The sequence below is a fragment of the Cyanistes caeruleus genome, chromosome 15 (assembly GCF_971803275.1).
Source record: "Cyanistes caeruleus chromosome 15, bCyaCae1.hap1.1, whole genome shotgun sequence".
NCBI classification, from domain to species: Eukaryota; Metazoa; Chordata; class Aves; order Passeriformes; family Paridae; genus Cyanistes; species Cyanistes caeruleus.
In genome coordinates, this window is record NC_141715.1 from 14,957,028 (window position 1) to 14,977,018 (window position 19,991).

Sequence of the window (19,991 nt, forward strand, 5' to 3'; positions counted from 1 at the left end):
CTTGTAACTGAGCCACCCAGGAATGGTTTTTGTGGCAGATCTGGCTGCTTTTGGAAATTGGCAGTTACTGGAAGAGAGCAGAGACAGTATGGGGGGAGAGACACAGAGAGGAGGGGGCAGTGACAGCTGAGGGAACTGAGGAGGATGGTTTCTCGTTCTGGTGTGGCAGGAGCCACAAACACGAGGTGACAAGGCATTAACAAGCCACACATGCATTGAAACAGTCCTGAACCTGTAACAGCTTCAGCTTGGAGGATGCATCAGCACATCTGCTCGTGTTGGGATGAGCTCGTTTGCAGTTAAACAGTTCTGAACTTTTGCTGATGGCATGACCACAGTTGTGTGGTAAAAGCAGGTGTGGTGATGTTTGACATGGGAGGATGTGCTCTGTATGCCTCCTGTGGGTTGACCATTTTTTATTCAGGGTTGTACTGTGAGCTAGGTGGAGGAGCCCTTAACGTTTAACTGAAAACCTGACCCAGATTAGCTGTTTTTGGGACTAGAATCTTGCTTCTTTGAAGCTGTGCATTGAATATGTGCTAATGTCAAACAGCACATGAAGCCAGGGTCATTACCTTTCTAGGAATTCTGAGCCTATCATCAACCTTTTCCATCCCTGTCCAGTTGTGTTATCTTGGTTTAGTAATTTAAGTTGCCCGATTCCCTTTGCATGGCTTTCTTTGTGCTGGGCTTTCTGTGGATGTAGATTGTTCATGCAATTCCCTTTTTGCCTGTTGTGTGCTAAGTGTGTTTTATTTAAAAATAGTGCTGGGCTGCTTAGAACCCCCCAACTCTGGCAGCAAAGCTGGAACACTGTGCCTGGATACATTTCTTGTGCTCATCAGTGCCTGTCCAGTGCTCAGAGTGACCCAGAGGAGGAATGTGATCCATGTATTTTGGAGCCTCACTTGGCTCAGCATGAGCAGCCACTTGTCAGTGTGCAGGAGCTGGTTTAAACATTCCTGTGGCTCAAAGCCCAACCTTTCTGGACCTGCAGGCTGGGATGGAGCTGATCCTGGGAAGTGCTGGAGACCTGATTACTGTGCTTGAAACACCCAACTTGTCCTGTGGTGGGATGTGCTGCTGCATTTCTGTCATAGCTTTTGGGCAAGGCAAGAGGGATTTTTAAATTTAGTTATTATCATGTTATCCCAGTGCTTCCAAGTAAGCTGCATCCTGAAGTGTCCTCATACTTTACTTTTCAGTCTGCATCCATCAAATGATGCATGGGAAAACCAGCAGGGCTGTGTTGGATATGATCTTGCGTCCTTAGTAAGTGTAGCAAACTGTTCCCTGTCCCATGCCTCCGAGGGTCTGTCCTGATGTGTGGCACCAGTGCCTGGCTCAGTTTTTTGACAGTCTTGGTCATCTTCAGCAGCAAAATATCTCTAGAGCTGCTCTTGTTGCCAGTTCTGATGTCCAGGAGAAGGTGAGAATCCCCAGGGAAGCTCTGCCCCAGTGAAAGGTGGATTTCTTTGTGCCTGAGCAGCTCTTTCTGGGGGGGAGCAAGGCAGGAGCCCCGGGGGTGTGGGAGGTGGCAAAACTGCTGGCAGGAGTGAATGTGTCACCTTGCTCTAAAGAACCAGGATAACAAACCACCTCTGAATGTGCTCAGCGCTCCCATTCCAGGTGGAGGAGCCCTTGGCTAAGGCTCCAGACATGCCAGTGCATCCAGGCAGAGCTTGGAAGTCACCTCCTGGGAGAATAAAAGCCTGGAGGTGTATCTGAGTGGCAGGAAGGCTGTCCCCGTTAAATACAGAATCTCAGAAGTCTCATCCTTGCAGCATCAGGGAAGCCTCCCTCATTCTCCTACAGGTCGCTGGAATGGAGTTTCATCCCCACAGTTACTGCTTCCTTCCATTCCTTGGCTCTTTGGGTAGGCTTGGAGCAAAAAGCTGCAGATCTCAGTTGCTGGGGTTTGGTAAACACGGTTTCCTACAAGGAATGCACAGGGAAAAGAGCATTGAGGGTGTCTGGAAGGTTAAAAGCAGGACCAAATCCTGCTGTGCAGCTCTCAGGAGGCATGGAGACAAACCCTGTGTGAGTGACTGCACTTGGAGGCTCCAGGAGGGATCCCTGCAGCTGATCCTCACTGCCCCTCCCTCATCTGGAAGTGTGTGTGACTAGATCCATGCTAACACTGTCTGTACTCTTGTATTGTGTTGCAATTTGATCACCATTAAATAATTCCCTTAAACTCTCTGGCTTGCTTGCCTTTTTTTTTTTTTTTTTTTTGCTTTACCTGTGCCTTTTGCCCATTTACTTTAGCTCATGTGGTTTCCTTTCCTCTTGTGGCTGCTCTGTCCTTCTCCCTGAGGCTCCAGTCTTGCCCTGTCCCTCTCTCAACTATCTCTAGTGACCTTCATTGTGGTTTTTTTTTAAGCCTCCTGCAGAGGCTGGCTTGCTCTGACCACAGGCACTGATTTCTGGGTGACCTGGAGTGGCCTGGGGGTTGTTTGTCTGTCTTCATGCAGAAATCCCTATGATCTCACCAAGCCCAACACTGTCCCCTTCCTTTTTGGAAGCTGTGACTTGATAAAGTTTGTTGGTGCTCTGATTTCATCATGAGCTGTCTGCAGCACCCCAGTCCCTGATCCACTTGAGAAGAGCTGGGGTCAGCTCTGGAGCCAGAGCACAAGGCACGTGGGGTGCTGGGGGGAGCTGGAGCTGTTGGGTCCCACAGCTCATGGCTTTCTCTTCCCTGGATTTGGCACCCACAGGTTCTATTTTATTGTGTTTCTGCCTCTCTGTGTCCACAGAGAGCCCTTCCCTGTGTGAGAAGATTTTGTTTTTATTGTTTAGTCAGGTGAAACCACCTCGGGGCGAGTGGGGGTTGGGTGTATTTACCATTCTTGTCCTTTCATGAGCAAATCTGTTTGTTGCTCAACTCTAAACATTTCTTTGGGTAGGAAGAGCAAGTTGTTGGGGTATAGGTAAAAAAGGCATTTTGAATGAGCAGTGCATTGGCATCCTGAAGCCGCAAGGACCATACCCCAACTTCTCTCTTCCCAGTGTCTGTGGTCCCTGTGTCCAGCTGAAGCTGTGTGGTCCTGCCCTGGCCCAGCCCCAGCTGCTGGAGGTGGCTTGGGAGACACATCCTGCTCTGCTGCTGGCAGTGGAGGAGGCATCTGAGCTGGCCAGGCTGGGAGAAAGGAACAAGCTGGCCTTGGGCCACCACAGCTGGGAACAAGTGCCCAGTGTTCCAAAGCGGAGGAGCATTAATTCCTTGTTCTGAAGGAGCAAAGGTAGCCATGCAGTGACTGCTGCAGAGCTTTCTGGCTGCCTTAAGCAAAACTGGTGTTTTGTGTCTTAAACCTTCCCCTTGCTCCCCCCTGAGGCACCCGAGGCAGTTGTGCTGTTTGGGAGGTTTGATTCCTTTCCTTGTGGCTATTCTTGGGTCAGTGTTTAGCAAGTTTTGCTGAAACAACCTCCCCTACAGCTTGGGGTGATTATTTTTCTGTCCCCTGACCTGGAGCTCCGTGAATTGCTGCAGTGCTGCTGTCTGGGGCTCTTTGGGAGGTGTGTGCGTGGCCAGTTCAGCATGGGGAGCAGGAATTCTACAGGCCATCAGGCAGAGTTGTTTGGGTTGGAAAACCCCGTAAGAACGAGTCCAGCAGTTCCCCCAGCACACCACTAAGCCATGTCCCAAAGTGCCACATCCATAGATCTTTTGACCACCTCCAGGGATGGTGACTCCACCACAGCCCTGGGCATCGTGTGCCAATGCCTGACCAGCCTTTCAGTGAAGACCTTTTCTCTAATATCCAACCTAAACCTCCCCTGACACAACTTGAGGCTGTTTCCTCTTGTCACTTGGGAGAAGAGGCTGAGCCCCACATGGTTCAAACCTCCTGCCACAGAGCTGCAGAGAGCAGAGGAGTAACTTGGTGTCACCAGAGCTTCCAGGAGAGGATCATTGTACTTTTAACTTACCCTTGGCTGTCACCTGCACAGCTGCAGGAAGGATGTTCCCACATTTCTGATCCCCTGATGAACCCTGTGCACAGCTTCCCTTATTTATCCCCTCTGCTTTACCCCGTTGCTTGACACCGTGTGGGATAACAAAGTCAGGAGAACAAGTGGAATGGAGCAGTTGGTGAGGATGTGTGAGCAGGGTGACGCAGTGAGGTGACAGCAGTTCCTGGATGTTCTAGTGTCCAAGCTCACCTGCAGATATAAAGGTGTGTGTGAGATAAAGCCCAGCCATGGTACCTTGGGCCAGGTGAGCTTCAGCTGTGTGTTGATCCTATTGAGTCGGAGATGGGATTGACCCTGCTGGATTTACCACTTCTATAAAGCTCCGTGGGAGTTTTCTCCTGTTGGAACCCTAGATACCAACATAAAGCACTCAGTGTTCCAGCTTACAATGCTTGGAAAATGCTGATGGAAAAGCTGTAGGAACTTCTCCAGATCCATGCTGGACGCTTCATGGGAGGATGGGCTTTTGCCAAGTAGGGTTTGTTGGGTTTCTTGTGGGGTAACTGTTCAAATCAGAGAATCATATAGGCTGGAAAAGATCTCAGAGATCATCAAGTCCAAGCGCTGCAGTCTGAGCTGACACAGGAGAGGTAAGCACAGACTCTCTCTATTTAAATGCTAAAATCTCCCCTTATGTCAAATCCCACCTTGGTCCAGTAACTCCATTCCAAAATGCCTCTAAGGCACCCAGCAGGAAAGTGAGGTTTTTGGAAAGGGATAATGACACAGCCCAGCCCCAGGGAGGAGCAGATGGGGCAGACCTGGGAGCAGCTCCCACTGGCAGTGCCTGGAGCCCAGAGCTGAGGGAAGTTGTCCTGTGTGGGAATGACCTGGGATGAGCCTCAGGAAAGTTCTGCTGAGGCCCTTTTGGTACAAATGGGGCTTTGCAATAGGATTGAACCTCCCCTGCTTTGAGTCCTCTCATGCACCCTGTGCCCTGAGGGGTGACTTGCATCACATCTCCATGAACTGAAAGAAAATTCCAACTGTCCAGGCCATTCCTCTGTTTTCCTGCTGTCTTTTCCCTTTTTCTCCTGGCAAAGTTTTCTCCCTGCCAGGCCATGTCTGTCCCAGCCCTGCATTAGCAGCATTTGAGCACCGAATCCTCTTGGTTAAGCCCTCGGCTGTGTAGCCACTGTAAACTTCTGGGTGTTTCTAGGTTTGGAATTTTTTCCTAGCTCTGCCTACCAGCCTGTGCCATTCCCTTTGGTCAGGGAATTTTGTGGAAGAGGAACTGGAGCTGGTTCTGAGACCCAGAATCCCCAAACCTCTCAGTGTAAGGGATCTGCTGAATCCATGTCCCTTTCCTCAAGCTCAAGCCAAGCCTGCCCCTGAAGTGAAACTGCCAGACCCAGAAACTCTTTCCAAAGAGAATCCATCCCTCCTGCCTTTGGGGACTGCTGGAAGCTCCAGGATTTCTCCAGGAAGCAGCAAGAATGGACCCATGGAAAGGCCAAGGTCTGACAGAGCTGCAGAGGCCTTTGCTGAGCTGCTGGAAGAGCTGGGGCTGGAATCCCACCAGCCACGTTTCTGTGCTGGCCCTGGAGCTCACAGCCCCCTCCAGCTCCCTCACACCCCCAGCAGGCAGGAGTGTTGTATCCTGCTTGCCTGTGGTTTTTTCCAGGAGGAGAGATGCTGGGGAATCTGTTTACAGGCAGCTGCCTGCAGTGGGCAGGGCAGGGATGCTGCTCCAAGCAGGGATGTGGCACCCTGGGCAGTGTTCCCTTCACCAAGGGCTGTGGGGAGGCTAAAAGGGACCCCTTGAGTGCTGGGGGGTCACAGGGCAGAATTTCCCCCTGTAGCTGTGCTGCTAGGGAGACAAGGGCATGGGGATTGTAGTCACAGATTGAGTTGGAAGGGATCTTAAAGCTCCTCGTGGGAGGGGTGGGCTGGGATGGCCAGGGGAGAAGCAGCTGGACCTCCATGGGGAAGCGTTTATCACTCAGGTGTGATTTGTAAGGTCAGCTTTGGGTTTTCCAGCTGGGAATGGAGCTGGGCACAGGGAGAATCCCAAGCCAGGAGCAGGGGGAAGGTGAGGACAAGCAGGAGGCCGAGGGACAGCGGGGTCTCCTCTCTTCAGTCAGTGTGGATAAAAAACCACAGCTGAAAAGAGGAAATATCCCCTCAGAAGGGCCCGAATTAGGAAATACCCGCAGCCGTGGGGGTCCCTCTTCCCGGCGCCCTCGTCCCGGGGCGCGGCGGCCGCTCCGCTCCCCGCGGCCGGGCGAGGGCAGCAGAGGCCGGGAAGCGACCGGGCCGGGAATGGGGATGGGATGGGAATGGGTTGGGATGGGGATGGGATGGGAATGGGGATGGGGATGGGATGGGATGGGGATGGGGATGGGGATGGGATGGGAATGGGGATGGGATGGGGATGGGATGGGGATGGGATGGGATGGGGATGGGATGGGTTGGGAATGGGTTGGGGATGGGATGGGGATGGGGATGGGATGGGATGGGGATGGGGATGGGGATGGGATGGGAATGGGGATGGGATGGGGATGGGATGGGGATGGGATGGGATGGGGATGGGATGGGTTGGGAATGGGTTGGGGATGGGATGGGGATGGGGATGGGATGGGATGGGGATCCCCCGTTCTCCCCACACCCCACGCTGCCAGCAGGGCACGGCACCGCCAGCACCGGCATTTCGGAACCTGCTCTCATTAGCAGTAATAAAACTAGTTGTTACTTCTAGTTTTTGTTATTATCGTTGGAAGCCCCTGAACCCCGAGCAGAGAAGATGTGCTCCACGATGCTCCAGCCCCCAAATCCCCTCCCAAGTGTCTCCTCCAGACACAAAGGGCTTGTCCTGCTGCTGTGTCTGCTCAGCATCCTCCGGGAAACCCACGGAGCGGGACAGGGCAGAGCTGGGGGTGCCCCCAGCGCAGGGGACATGGGACATCACCTTATTGCTGTCCCTTCTTGCAGACTCAGGAGTAGGATGAGAGATGCTGGACCTGCCCAGCACCCCCTGTCCGGCAGGGGCACCCCCAGCCTGGTCCCAGCTGGAGGAGGCACCTCGGGGCTGCACGGTGCCAGGCTGGGGTTCACCCCCCTGGAACCCGAGGAGCTCCGGGCACAGGGGCTGTCCCAGCCCTGGCTGCCCCGATGTGCCACAGCCGGGCTGATCTCGGGGTGCCCCCGGCTCCAGCTCCCTCCTCTCTGGCCTGGCTCGCTCCGTGCCCTGCCATCTTGCTCCCGTGAATAATTCACCGTCCCTGTCCCCGTTGTTTCCTCGCAGGTATTTATAGCCCGTGATCACGTCTCCTTGGAGGCAGCTCGCTCCGCCGCCGTGTAAATTTAGCTCCCGTCGTCTCTCACATGTCATGCCCTCCAGCCCTTGCGGGAGCCCTTCCATGCGGCTCCTTTCCGGCAGGGCCCGAGCCCCCACCTTCCCCTCCAGGGCTGGCGGAGCCCTCTGGGCAGCCGTGCTGGGGATGCCGTGCCCGGTGTCCCTGTCGCTGTCGCTGTCGCTGTCCCTGCCCGCCGGGCCAGCTCAGCTTCCCTCCGGCAGCTGCGCGGGGCCACGAGCGCTTCAGCTGCTGCGGGGACGCTGTGAAATTCCTGGGCTGCCATCTGTGCTATGCAAATCCCGCAATGTGAAGGCTGCGTGTGGACCCGCTTCCCGAGCCGGCCCAGGAGCTGCTGTTACCCCGCTCCTCCTTCCAGCGGCACATCCGGAGGAGCAGAAACCTCTCCCCCGACACGCAGCCCTCGGCTCTGCCCGAGCTGGGCCGTGGGATGAGGAGGGAGCTCCGGGCTGGGGGACACGGCTGTTCCACCAGGTCCCCCGGGAGTCCCCAGGGCGCTCGGTGTCGCTGCCGGTGTCGCTGCCGGTGTCACGGTAGCCCTGTCCCCGCCGAGGAGCGGAGCCAGGGCCGGGAGCTCAGCACAGGCTGGCTGTGCCGGGCACGGGGGGCTCCGGGGATGGGGACCGAGCCCGCTCAGCCCCTGGGACGGCCGATGGAGCAGGGTCCCCGGAGCGGGAGTGCGGCAGGAGCAGTGTCCCTGTCCCCGGCACAGCGTGCGCATCCCCGCAGGGCCCGGCTGCTCCCACAGCACCCCCACCCCAGGGACCCTGTCCCCACCAGCCTGGCACCTGCATGAGCCACACAGACACCAAACAGGCAGGGGAAACACCCTGCCCCGCTCCCCACTCCCCACCCTGGTGCTGCTGTGCAAACACCCCCTGAGCTGCCCCAGCCTCTCCCCGGATTCCCCTGGGCGGTGCCGGGGGGCTGAGGCTGTCCCCAGGGGTGCAGCCAGGGGCCCCCATCCCCAGCACAGCTCCGTGCTCTTTAATCGCCGATCCGCTGGGAAGGTGGCAGCGGCTCCCTGGGGTGCCGAGGGAAGCGGGGGGCTCGTTTGGCAGCACGGGGTAATTAATGAGCATCCTGCGCTGCTCCCCGCTGTGCCTGCATCCCCCCAGGACCCCTCGGCCGGCAGCGCGGCCACCGCCTGCTCCTGCCGGCGCTGGGGGCCGGGGGACCTGGCGGCACGGGGCCTCGTTAATATTTTAGGAGCTCTTTTGTCCGCAGGGGATGGGGAGGCTCGTTCGCAATCGCCTTTCATCTCCGTGAGGCCTCCGCTCGGCTCCAGCCTCTTATCTGCCGCCTCCTCGCTGCTTCGCTGCAGCTTGTTATGGGGCTCGGGTTGTTGTTTTTCTCCCTGGGAAGGGTTGGAAAAAAAGCCTGTCTGCTCCTGGCCAAAGGGCATCCGCCAGCCGCGCTGGCGGCAGCTGCTGGAGCATCCCCGCACGGCTCCTGCCTGCCTGCTGCCGTCCCTGCGCCGCCTGCTCGGGGCTGCAGCCCTGCCCAGGCCGGGCTGTGCCAAGGGCTGGGGCTGGAGCGGCCCCGGGGCTCCTGGGGAGGGCTCGGGGCGGCTGCTGAGCCCGGGCCCCTGTGGTGGCAGGGAGAGGGGGATTGTGTGTGTGAGTGTGTGTGTGTGAGTGTGTGTGTGAGTGTGTGTGTGTGTTTGTGCACTGTGTGTGTGTCTGTATGTGTGTGTGAGTGTGTGTGTGTGTGTGTGAGAGTGTGTGTGTGTGTGTGCACACTGTGTGTGCACTGTGTGAGTGTGTGTGTGTGTGTGTGTGTGTGTGTTTGTGCACTGTGTGTGTGTTTGTGAGTGTGTGTGCTGTGTGTGCGCTGTGTGTGCACTGTGTGTGCACTGTGTGAGTGTGTGAGTGTGTGTGTGTGTTTGTGTGTGTGTGTGTGAGTGTGTGTTTGTGAGTGTGTGTGTGTGCGTGACTGTGTGTGTGTGTTTGTGAGTGTGTGTGTGTGTGCACTGTGTGTGTGTGCACTGTGTGAGTGTGTGTGTGAGTGTGTGAGTGTGTGTGTTTGTGAGTGTGTGTGTGTGTGCACTGTGTGTGTGTGTGTGAGTGTGTGTGAGTGTGTGAGTGTGTGTGTGTGCACTGTGTGTGCACTGAGTGTGAGTGTGTGTGTTTGTGAGTGTGTGTGTTTGTGTGTGCACTGTGTGAGTGTGTGTGAGTGTATGTCTGTGAGTGTGTGTGTGTTTGTGAGTGTGTGTGTGAGTGTGTGTGTGTGAGTGTGTGTGTGTGCTGTGTGTGCACTGTGTGAGTGTGCACTGTGTGTGCACTGTGTGAGTGTGTGTGTGTTTGTGAGTGTGTGCACTGTGTGTGCACTGTGTGAGTGTGCACTGTGTGTGCACTGTGTGTGAGTGTGTGTGTTTGTGAGTGTGTGTGTTTGTGAGTGTGTGTGTTTGTGTGTATCAGTGTGTGTGTGTGTGTTTGTGAGTGTGTGTGAGTGTGTGTGTGTGAGTGTGTGTGTGTGTTTGTGAGTGTGTGTGTGTTTGTGAGTGTGTGTGCTGTGTGTGCACTGTGTGTGTGAGTGTGTGTGTGTGCACTGTGTGTGTGTGCACTGTGTGTGCACTGTGTGTGAGTGTGTGTGTTTGTGAGTGTGTGTGTTTGTGTGTGCACTGTGTGAGTGTGTGTGTGTGTGTGTTTGTGAGTGTTTGTGAGTGTGTGTGAGTGTGTGTGTCAGTGTGTGTGTGCACCGCCTGCCTGTGCCACGGGCACACCTGGAGACCCGCAAGGGCTGTGCCAAGGGCTCCATGGATCCACTGAAATCCCAATTCCTCTGGGGGATGCCCAGTATGGACATGGAAAACCAGCCCTGGTGCCTCCTGGCTGGCTGGGAAGGGCCAGAGCCAAGGTGCAGAGCTGGGCTGGTGTGAGGAGGAGGAGGGTGATGAAGCACAAAGTACCTGGAGGGGGAAACAGGAGCTGAGCTGCATTTCCACTCCCCCTCTGAGCTGGGGGGTGTAAGCAAAATTGGGAGAGCAGAGGGTGCCCTGGGAAGAGATCTGGCTCAACCCTGGGGCTTTAAATTGCCTCTAGGTCCTCCCTTGGGCCTCTCCTTCATCCTCCCCTTGCTCCTCTTGCCCTCTTGGCATTGTCTCACTGGCCCCAGGTCCCAAACTCGTGCTCTTGGCTCCTCTTGTCCCTCCCAGCCGGTGTTGCTCATGTCTCTTCTCCAGTGATGGTCCCAGCTGACTGAGAGGAGCCGGCTCAGGGTCCCTGCTTGGGGTTCTTGGGGGTCTCCAGGTGACCCCCCCACGCACACACAGGCTCTCCTGGGGACTGTGCTGCCTTTCTCTTTGTTTCTCTCCATCCCCTGAGCCACAGAGGGCTGAGGCAACAGGACTCACCTTGTCCTGGGAAAAACTCACCCCCGTGCCCGGCCGCCTCCAAATCTGGGCACGGCCCTGGCAATGACAAGATGAGCCAGTCCCACCAGAGCTGAACCCATCTGTCCATCCCTTTGCCCAAGCAAGAGCTTGGATCCCCAGAGGAAATCTGGCTGAAGGCCTTCAGGAGACTTTTCCAGCTGTGTTCTGCCAAGGCTGACAGCTTCTTCCCTTGGGAAGGTCCTTCCCCATCACCCAGCGATGCACGACAGGGTTCAAAGCTCCTTCACTGCACACCCCAGCTGCAGGCACAGCAGGACACTGCTGCTGTCCCCGGGGGGGTGGCATCCTCCTGGCACTGCCACTGCTGCCAGGTCACCCCAGCTGGCAATCCAGGCTCGGGGACCTCAGGGAGGGCTGACGCCTGCGCTCAGGAAGGCGGTGAGCTCACGGGTTTAATTTTCTCAAGGCTTCGTTGGGCTCTGACATGTGATCCTCGCTACAGGAAGGACGCGGCGAATGCGTCGTCCCCCGGGGCTGCCTGGCTCGACCTTGTGGGAAGAGGTAAGAGCACAGCATGGCTTTTCCGCCCCACTGGTGTCGCTTCCAACAGCAATTTAATATCTCCCTGATAACCCAGGCCGAGTTTCAGGCACCGTTAAAAAAAATAAAGCATCTGCTGATAAAAGTCGATGTCCTCAGTTGAAATCCCCGGTGTGAGTCTGCATGGCTGGCCCCACACTGCAGCTGTCCATCTCCAGCTCCACACCGATCCCTGTCCTCTGGCAGGACCCTGATGCCCTCCTGGAGAGGACAGGGGGACCATGGGGACTCACAGTGCAGGGACTGTCACCCCTGAGCTCTGTGCCCAGTGGAGGGGGAACGTTCACCAGCCCCATCTGGGACACACTGGGAGCTGTGGCAGCTCCATCGCACCCCATGGCAAAGCTGCCATCACTGCCCCTCTTCCCTCCCAGCATCCCGGACATCCCCCCGTGCTCCCACCCATGGGGCAGATGTACAAAGGCTGTCCCCAGCCGAGGGAAGGTCTGGGACGCTGCCTTTGGATGTGCACAGGCTCCTTGCTGTGGATCAGCAGGGGCTGCGGGGGCTGGGGCTCACTTTGGATGGAGCAGGACCGGGGATGGGCTCAGCCCTCAAGGCCGGTCTGGCCATGCACCTTTCTCCAGGTGCAGCTCTCTGCTCCTGGCACCGTGAGCTCGCTTTCCTGGTTCCACTTGCTGAGCTTGGTTTCCCCAATTCGATTTTCCAGGCTTCTTTCCGTAGGCTCAATTCCCTGTGCTCACCTCTGTGAGCTCTCCAGCACCTCCTGAGTGGAGGTTCCTTGGGCACGGCTTGCTCGACACGGATGTCCAGGCTGGGTTCTCAGGCACACCTTGCCAGAGGTGTCTCCCAGGCCTCGCTGCTGGCTCCCAGCTGCTTCCCGGGGCTCTCCCCATCAGCCCGGTGCCAGCAGAGGGCCTCCCTTACCAGCACAGCACCGTCTGGAAATTATAAAACGCATTATCTATTTGGCAAAACTTTGTGCAAGGATCAGGAAAAGGGCTGGAATCCGCTCTCCTCCAGGAGACCGGAGACAGCGCGTCCCCCCCGGCTTCTGTTTTCAATGCCAGCACTCAGCCGCGTTAAAGCCGTGGGAGCGTTCGTCATTAAAATGGCAATTGTGGAGCCAGGCAATAAATTTAACATCATAAAAGGCGCTGGGAGGGTCTCGCTCATCTGTTGCTCTTCAAAGAAAAGTGTTAGTTGCTTCCGAAAAAAACAAAAAAAATTGGGAAGAAGCAGGTGAGAAGGGACGGGGTGACGGCTCTCCCTGAGTGCTGGGGAGCTGCGGGGAGCTCGGCCGGGCAGAATTGACCTTTTGGGGTGCCCGTGGGGCTGGGGGCGCTGGAGGAGAGCAGGTGATGGGGTTTCCTCTCCGCGTGTCGCCGTGGGATGAGCAGGGCCGAGGGGCTGTGTGGGAACATCTCCCATTCTGCAGGAGATTCCCCGCCGGGGGGGTGAGGACACCCAGCAGGCAGGGTGACATCGGCCAGGGCTCCCGGCTGTGTCCCGCACCCCTGCGGCGCCGCTGGGTCCCCCTGGGCTGGGGCCACCCCGCTCCTGCCGCCGATAGCCATCATCTCCCAACGCCAGGCTCCGGCCGCCGGCGTCTGCCGGCAGAATTAGCCGTCGGATTGGAACCGTTCGCTAAATAATTCAGGAGATTTCTTCCTTCTTCTTCTATTTTTTTTTTTCCCGAGAAAGCTGTTTTCTTTCCTTTCCTTTTTTTTTATTTTTTTTTTTTATTATTTTTTTTTCCCTTTAAGGTCGGAGTATTTTCCAGGCTGGGTTTCCATCGAGGGGGTGCGGACACGCTCAGGCAATACCGCCATGTGTTTACAGCTCAGCTCCCGGCGTTATTTAGGGATTGTAAAACCACAGCAGCTCGCTCGCTCTCTCACCCCCCCCAAGCTCGCCGCAGCCAATTTTTTTTCCTCCATGCGGCTCTCGTTGCAGCGGCAAAGGTCAACCCCGCTCCTTTGAAAGCAGCACCCCCCTCCCTTATCAGATTTAGGAATCCTTGGGGGAGGTTGAAGCCGAAATGCAGGCAAAGCCAGCTGGCCGCGGTCCGGCCGGGGGGGCGGTGGGGCTGCAGGGTGGGAAGGAAGGATGGAGGTGGCGGGAGGAGGAGGAGGAGGAGGAGGAGGAGGAGGAGGGCGGTGGGATGAGCCCCCGCGCCCGGGCGGGGCAGCACCGACAGCGGAGAGCGAGTGAATAATGGGGGCGCAGATAATACAGCTGATATACAGCAGATAATACAGCTGATTAGCGGCCGGGCTCGGCCAGGGGGAATTGGATGTGACCAAAACATCGCTGCCGGGGTGGCTGGGGGAGCCCCACAGCGCAGGGATGGGGGTGGCAGCAGAGGGGAGAGCCCTGCAGAAAAGGGCTGGGGACACGGAGGTGCTGTGAGGACTGAGGGTCATGGGAGAAGGGTGAGCTCCGTGGAAGAGGGATGAGGGTGTGATAGAGGGTGAGCCCATGGGACTGGACTGGGGGGTTGAAATGATGGGATGAGCCCCGTGGCAGAGAGATGGGGTTCATGGCGAGGGGACAGAGCCCGTGGCAAATGTCTGGGGTCTATGGCAGGGCCTGGGAATGGATGGTCCCCTGGGATTATCTGCTCCGGGGGGACACTCCCAGCCCCCTGTCCACCCAAACTGGGCAGCCATGGGACACCTCAGTGAGGCTGAGCATGGGAAGAGCCCTAAGGGGTCATGGGCATCCATGGGGTGAGCAAGAGAGTGGCATTGGGGGTCCCTGGGAGAGGGAAAGAGTCAGGAAGGAGCAGAGGGACGAGGACAGAACCCAGGTGTGGGGCAGAGCACAGATGTGGGGCAGGAGGCCCTGTCAGTGCTGTGGTGCCAGAGACTCCCCTGGAAATGTTCCCTGCTGGTCCTGTCCTGGCCCAGGCACCGCTCACTCCTTCCAACTCTGCCAGCGGATGGTTTTTAATTAAAACCAGAAGATGCTGCTCCGCGCCCTGGCCCTTCAGGGATGACCACTGCTCACATCCTCCGCCTTTGGTCTTCCTGGCTGCACAGCTTGACACGGGGAGATGAAAGTCCCTCCCTGCCAAAAAAGCACCAGGAAAAAAAGGGCAGTCATAAAATCACGCCGCCAAGATGTCCCCACCAAGATGTCCCCAGCCGAGGGTCCAGCGAGGTCCTGGCCACCAGGAGCCGTGGCCAGAGCCGAGCAGCAGCCCGGGGAGTGGGGCTGTTGCCTTCAGCCCTTCTAAAAATAACAGCTCCGAGCGCAGCGAGCGCCGGGCGCCTAACTGGAACCAGCTTTCCAAACTCCCAGCTGGAAGCAGCTTTAGGAGCCTGCACCAGCCTTTCTGGGAAAGAGCAATTAAAAATAGCGAGCGACTGAAAGCGCCGTCCCTGCTGCCCGTCCTGCCCCTGCGTGGGGAGGACATGAGCAGCCAGGTTTGGAGGGCAGGTGTTTCCCTTTGCTCAGCCTGGAAAGGCCAGCAGTGCCTAGAGATGGAGCTGGAAGGATATCATAGAGGGAATTCAGCCTCCCTGATCCCAGGAGAAAGGGGGCAGTGGGCTCAGAGCCCCCAAGGGCAGCAGCTGGGGCTATTCCAGCATTGTCACCTGCTGGTTTTGGGTGCTGGAGCCCAGAAGGGCAAAGGCCAGGCTGTCCTAGGGAGGTGTGGATAGAACAACATCCTACAGCAGGGGTGGGAGGGGGATTCTGGGGACAGGTGAGGGGCTCTGAGTATCCCACATGGGCTCCAGCTCATCCACTCCCATGGGATCCAGCGCATCCACCCTCATGAGCTCCAGCTCTGTGGATACATGCTCTCCATCCCACCCCCTCTGGGGCTCAGCCCCATCACTCCTGTGGCTGCCCATGGCTGGGATGGGTGCTGGACCCTGCCCAAAATGAGGCTGGAGATGACCCCGTGCAGGTTTAGCTAGTGGCACATGCCTGGTGTCCCATGCCAGGCTCATCAGCTCTGGGCCCAACCCTCCATTCCACGGTGCAGAGCCTGCACCCCCACACACTGCTGCTCCCACTGCTCCCACTGCTCCTGCTGCTCCCACTGCTCCCACTGCTCCCACTGCTCCCACTGCTCCCACTGCTCCCAGTGCTCCCACTGCTCCCACTGCTCCCACTGCTCCCACTGCTCCCGCTGCTCCTGCTGCTCCCACTGCTCCCAGTGCTCCCACTGCTCCCATTGCTCCCCCTGCTCCCACTGCTCCCACTGCTCCCACTGCTCCCACTGCTCCCACTGCTCCTGCTGCTCCCGCTGCTCCCGCTGCTCCCGCTGCTCCCATTGCTCCCCCTGCTCCCACTGCTCCCACTGCTCCCACTGCTCCCACTGCTCCTGCTGCTCCCGCTGCTCCCGCTGCTCCCGCTGCTCCCACTGCTCCCAGTGCTCCCGCTGCTCCCGCTGCTCCCGCTGCTCCCAGTGCTCCCACTGCTCCCACTGCTCCCATTGCTCCCACTGCTCCCATTGCTCCCATTGCTCCCCCTGCTCCCATTGCTCCCAGTGCTCCCATTGGTCCAATTCCTCCCACTGCTCCCACTGCTCCCACTGCTCCCACTGCTCCCAGTGCTCCCACTGCTCCCACTGCTCCCACTGCTCCCACTGCTCCCAGTGCTCCCACTGCTCCCACTGCTCCCACTGCTCCCACTGCTCCCACTGCTCCCGCTGCTCCTGCTGCTCCTGCTGCTCCTGCTGCTCCCCAGCTCCACGCTCACTCCCTTTCCCCACCACCAGCCTGCTGCCTTGGCTTGTGGGGTGCCTTGGCTGGGCACCCTCCGGGCTGCTCCAGGCATCCGTGTGGTCACGCTTCCCCCAAGCCATGGGTCCCCTGCCAGCGCTTCCTTCCCCCTCCCTAATAAGAGCAAACACAGCCAGGGCAGAGCCCCCGAAACTCCCCCAGCGGCGGCTCCCCGGGCGCTCGTTTCCTCTCTGCTGCGTTCGTCTCGTTACGTCCTAATTCCCTAACGAAGGGCCATGAGAGAGGAAGTCTTGCGGAAGCCCGTCCTGGCAGCCGCCTTCCTGCTACCAGCCCGTGCTCCGGCTCCGGCAGGATGGGATTTCCTCGGGTTTGGACAAACCCTATTTCGTGTTTTTGGTCTGGCACAAACCACGCCGCTCTTCTGCCCCTCTCGCTCACTCAGGGCCCCCCTGTTCTCCTTCCCATTTGGTATTTATCCAGGTCACGAGCAAGGATGTCCCACACCCTCCTTGAAAATGGAAATGTTCCTCTTTTCCCATGCCACCGGTGTGCTGGGGATTTCCAGGCATCCCGAGCGCTCCATGTGTGCCTCCAGCTGAGTGGCTGCCACTGGTACCCATGCCCAGATGATGGGAGAGCTGGTGCTTTGGGATTTTCTTGGGACAACAGCTCAACAGCTGTTGTGTCCCTGTGGGTTTCTGAGCACAAATGGGAATATCCACCACCACCACTTCTCCTTAGCAATGCACTGATGCCCCTCATTGCCCATTTTTTATCACTGCTATAGAGGGACCCTCTCCCTTTTCCTTTTCTTCCATGTTTCAGGGAGTTTCTGTATCCTTCAGCTTCCCTCACTAACTTCTTCTATCCTCTGCAGACTCCTTTTCCACCCTCACTGCATCACAACATCTGCCAGACCCCTGATAAACGGGACAGTGGTCCATGAGTGCGGCTGTGCGAGCCCTCGGGGCTGGAGCAAGGATGGAGGAATGGTCACTGCTGAGGATGGCCAGCCCAAACAACAGAGGTGCCACCACTTCTTCAGGATAAAACCCTTCCTCCACACGTGGATGCACAACCAGGGACTTTACTGGGGTTTTGTTTTGTTTTAGAGCCCCAGCAGTGACACAGGGGCAGAGCAGACAGAGCAGTGCCCACAGGTCCTGCTGCCACAGGACTGGGTTGTGCTGGCAGGGATGGATGCAGGTGGGAGCTGGTGTGATTGGACATGTGAATAAGGGTTGGAACAGCCTAGAGGCCTCCTTAGGCACCCTTTGGAGACATGGAGTGGGGAAACACCGGGGTGTCTGCTGCCTCACTGCCACCCTGTGATGCTGCCAGCCCAGGAGAGCTGGCAAAGCTCAGGAGAGCGCAGGAATTTGTCTCTGCACTCTTTCCTGAGGAAGATTTGCTCCTGCCAAGGGGCGTTCATTCCAGAGGATTCCCTGAGGGGATGCTCACAGGTGGCTCATGGGGAAGATAGGCAGCTCACTCAGGGCTCCTCCAGGTAGGTGAAGACCAGCTCTGGAGCCCAGGAGCGATCACGAAGAGAGATGGGGCTTCTCCCGCCCCTTTTGTGCTCGCTGCCTTCCCGTGCGGGGCTCGGCCCCACCAGGTGAAGGCAGGAAGGCATCAGGCAGCACAGCAGGGCTGGTGGGAGTAGCATGGTGGGGGGCCCAGCTGGTGCGTGGGCCCACGGAGAGGCTGCACAGAGAGAGGAGAAATGGGAAAACGGCTTCTTCAAAGGCCCGGGTGCCACGGGAAGGCAGGAGCGGGGTGAGGCAGGGAGGGCAGAGCTCGAGGGGAGCCCCTGCCCTGGGCAGGAGGGGATGGAGAGTCGGTGTTGTGGCAGGGAGCCAGCAGGAGGAAGGCAGAGCCCGTGGGGTGGGTGAAGCACCAGTGGCTGAGCTGCACCAGTGACCACGGGCACTGCCAAAGGCACTGCTGGATCAGGAGCAGCATTGTCCCAGTCGTTCCCCACCAAACCCCACCACATCTCGGGCCCCTGAAGCCACCAACACACAGACCAAGCCCCTGCACCCCCTGCATCCCCCAGCCTGGGGGTGAGGTGCAGGAGGAATCTTTTCTCCTGGAGCCACCATCCTGCACTGCCCAGGGAGCTGCTGGCACCTGCCCAAGGCAGGGAAACCCGGGTGTCCCTCAGCACGGGGCATCCAGCACTGAGGAGACAGCCAGCCTGCCTGGGGCATGGAACAAGTCTCTCCACAAGATGACCACTGGATGATACCTTCATGTCTCCAGAGCTCCCAGCATGGCTCCTCCAGTGTGTCACCACACCTGCCTTGCTCTGAGGGTTCCTCCATGGCTTTCTGCCCAGGTCATGTCCATGAACCATTTCTCAGGATGGGCAGCTGATGGAGTGGGGATCAAGATCGGACCATAAGCTGGAATTAACCAAAAGGTTAATCATTTCCATGAGGTGCAGGGAAAAATGAATCCTCTGACCATGGGAGAGAGCAGGAAAGGGCTGTGGAGGAACAGCAAGGGAGAAGGTGGCACCCTGAGAGGTGGTGGTGGGAGGTCAGAGGGGTGAAGGTACCACAAGGTGTGTTTAATTCCTGGAATGGCTTCAGCAAAGGACGCCCTGACAGCACAGCTCAGTTCCTCCCAGCTGTGCTTGTCTGCAAAACAGCCATCCCTGCTTCCCCAAAATACTTGGGAGGGCTGGAGTAGGCCAACTCCACCACCCTCATCGATGCTGCAGGGAGCCTATTTTAAGCCTTGCTAACGTAGGAGGATTAAATTTGGCTGGCTGAGACACGTCCTGCTCCCAGCTGTCCCCCAGCCTCCCCTGAGGTTGGCAGCTCTGCCGCAGGCACGGCTCACGAGGCAAGAGGCTGCCCTGGACCTCCAGGGTCGGCTGCCCTGCACTAGAGGAACCCAAAATTGGGGCATCTCCTTGGATGCAGAGGCACTCAGCTCGGGCTGAGGGCAAAAACTCTTCCAGGCATTGGTGTCAACAGGTTGACCCACAGGGATGTGGTGGGAAGCACCGTGGGATGAGCTCTGGTGGTGTGGATGGGTTTGGAGTGAGCCAGGGTCTCCAGCCCCATTCTCCCCTCTACAGGAGGAGCTGAGTGATGGGGGAGCCTTCTCCCCATCCTGCCATCTCCCTGCCATCTCCCTGCCTGCCAGGGATGTGTGCCCAGTGAGCCCCATCGAGACCCACAGCCCGATTTACCCCTTGGGGCTCACAGTCCTGTCCCCTGCCCTCGCTCCCGGCACTCCCACAGATCCCCATCAAGCTCATTGTTGTATTAATTGACAGAGCACTCATTGCTGGAGGTCCTGCGCAAGAACCTCATGGAAAATTGTTTGCTGCCTGCGTGGAATTCCCCGCCTGGTGCCAACACGGTGGATGTTTAGGCGAGTGTCACACCCGGCCATCAAGGGCTGCATCACCGGCACCGCTTTCAGCCCACACAGCCCGGGACAAACGTTTGGCCGGAGGAAATGAAGCAAGAGCTGATTTACACCTATCGGGATGGATCACCACTGACCTCCATCGCCGATTCCCGCTGCCACGGGGAGCATCACTCCGCTGCTCTTCCTCCCTTTGCTCATTTGGAAGACGGGGGTAATAATCCCCATCACCTATTTGCGAGGCTGTTGTGAATTTTCATGAGCTCCCATCTGAACGGGGCTTTGAGCAGGAAAACTGCTGTATCAGCTCTAGGCAATGATAAACAATACTCAGCATTTACATATTCAAAGCACTTTGATTAACTCTTGGGGTTTAAGGACTTGAGTCGATTCCCACCCGACCGTAATGGCAGCTGGACGGGGCGAGGGGCGGCGCCGGGGGAGAGCTGGGGGGAGAGCTGGGGGCTCACCCCGCCGGGCAGGGCCAGGAGCAGCCCCCGACAGAGTCACGCAAAGCGCCTCCTGCCTTAAATCCCTGCCTGGAACGGAGGAGAAATAAATCCGGCTGGTCCCCGCCCGCGGGAAGGGGCAGATCCCGCCATGCGGAGCGGGGAGCATCACCGCTTCTGCCGCAGAAGCTGTAACCAGGTGTTAAATAGCTGTGAAATGCTAACTTGATTCATGCAGGAGTTGCCAAATAAAGGAATTTTTCTTTTC

General features: G+C 57.7%; 1 long non-coding RNA gene across 1 annotated transcript; it reads left to right on the top strand.

Annotated features, from left to right (window-relative positions):
• The first annotated feature begins 11,087 nt into the window (after positions 1-11,087).
• On the top strand, positions 11,088-19,614 carry LOC111935648 (uncharacterized). The gene is made up of 3 exons (XR_002867774.2): positions 11,088-11,190; positions 16,768-16,917; positions 19,180-19,614. It is a non-coding gene; the product is annotated as an uncharacterized LOC111935648 (long non-coding RNA).
• Positions 19,615-19,991: the final 377 nt, after the last annotated feature.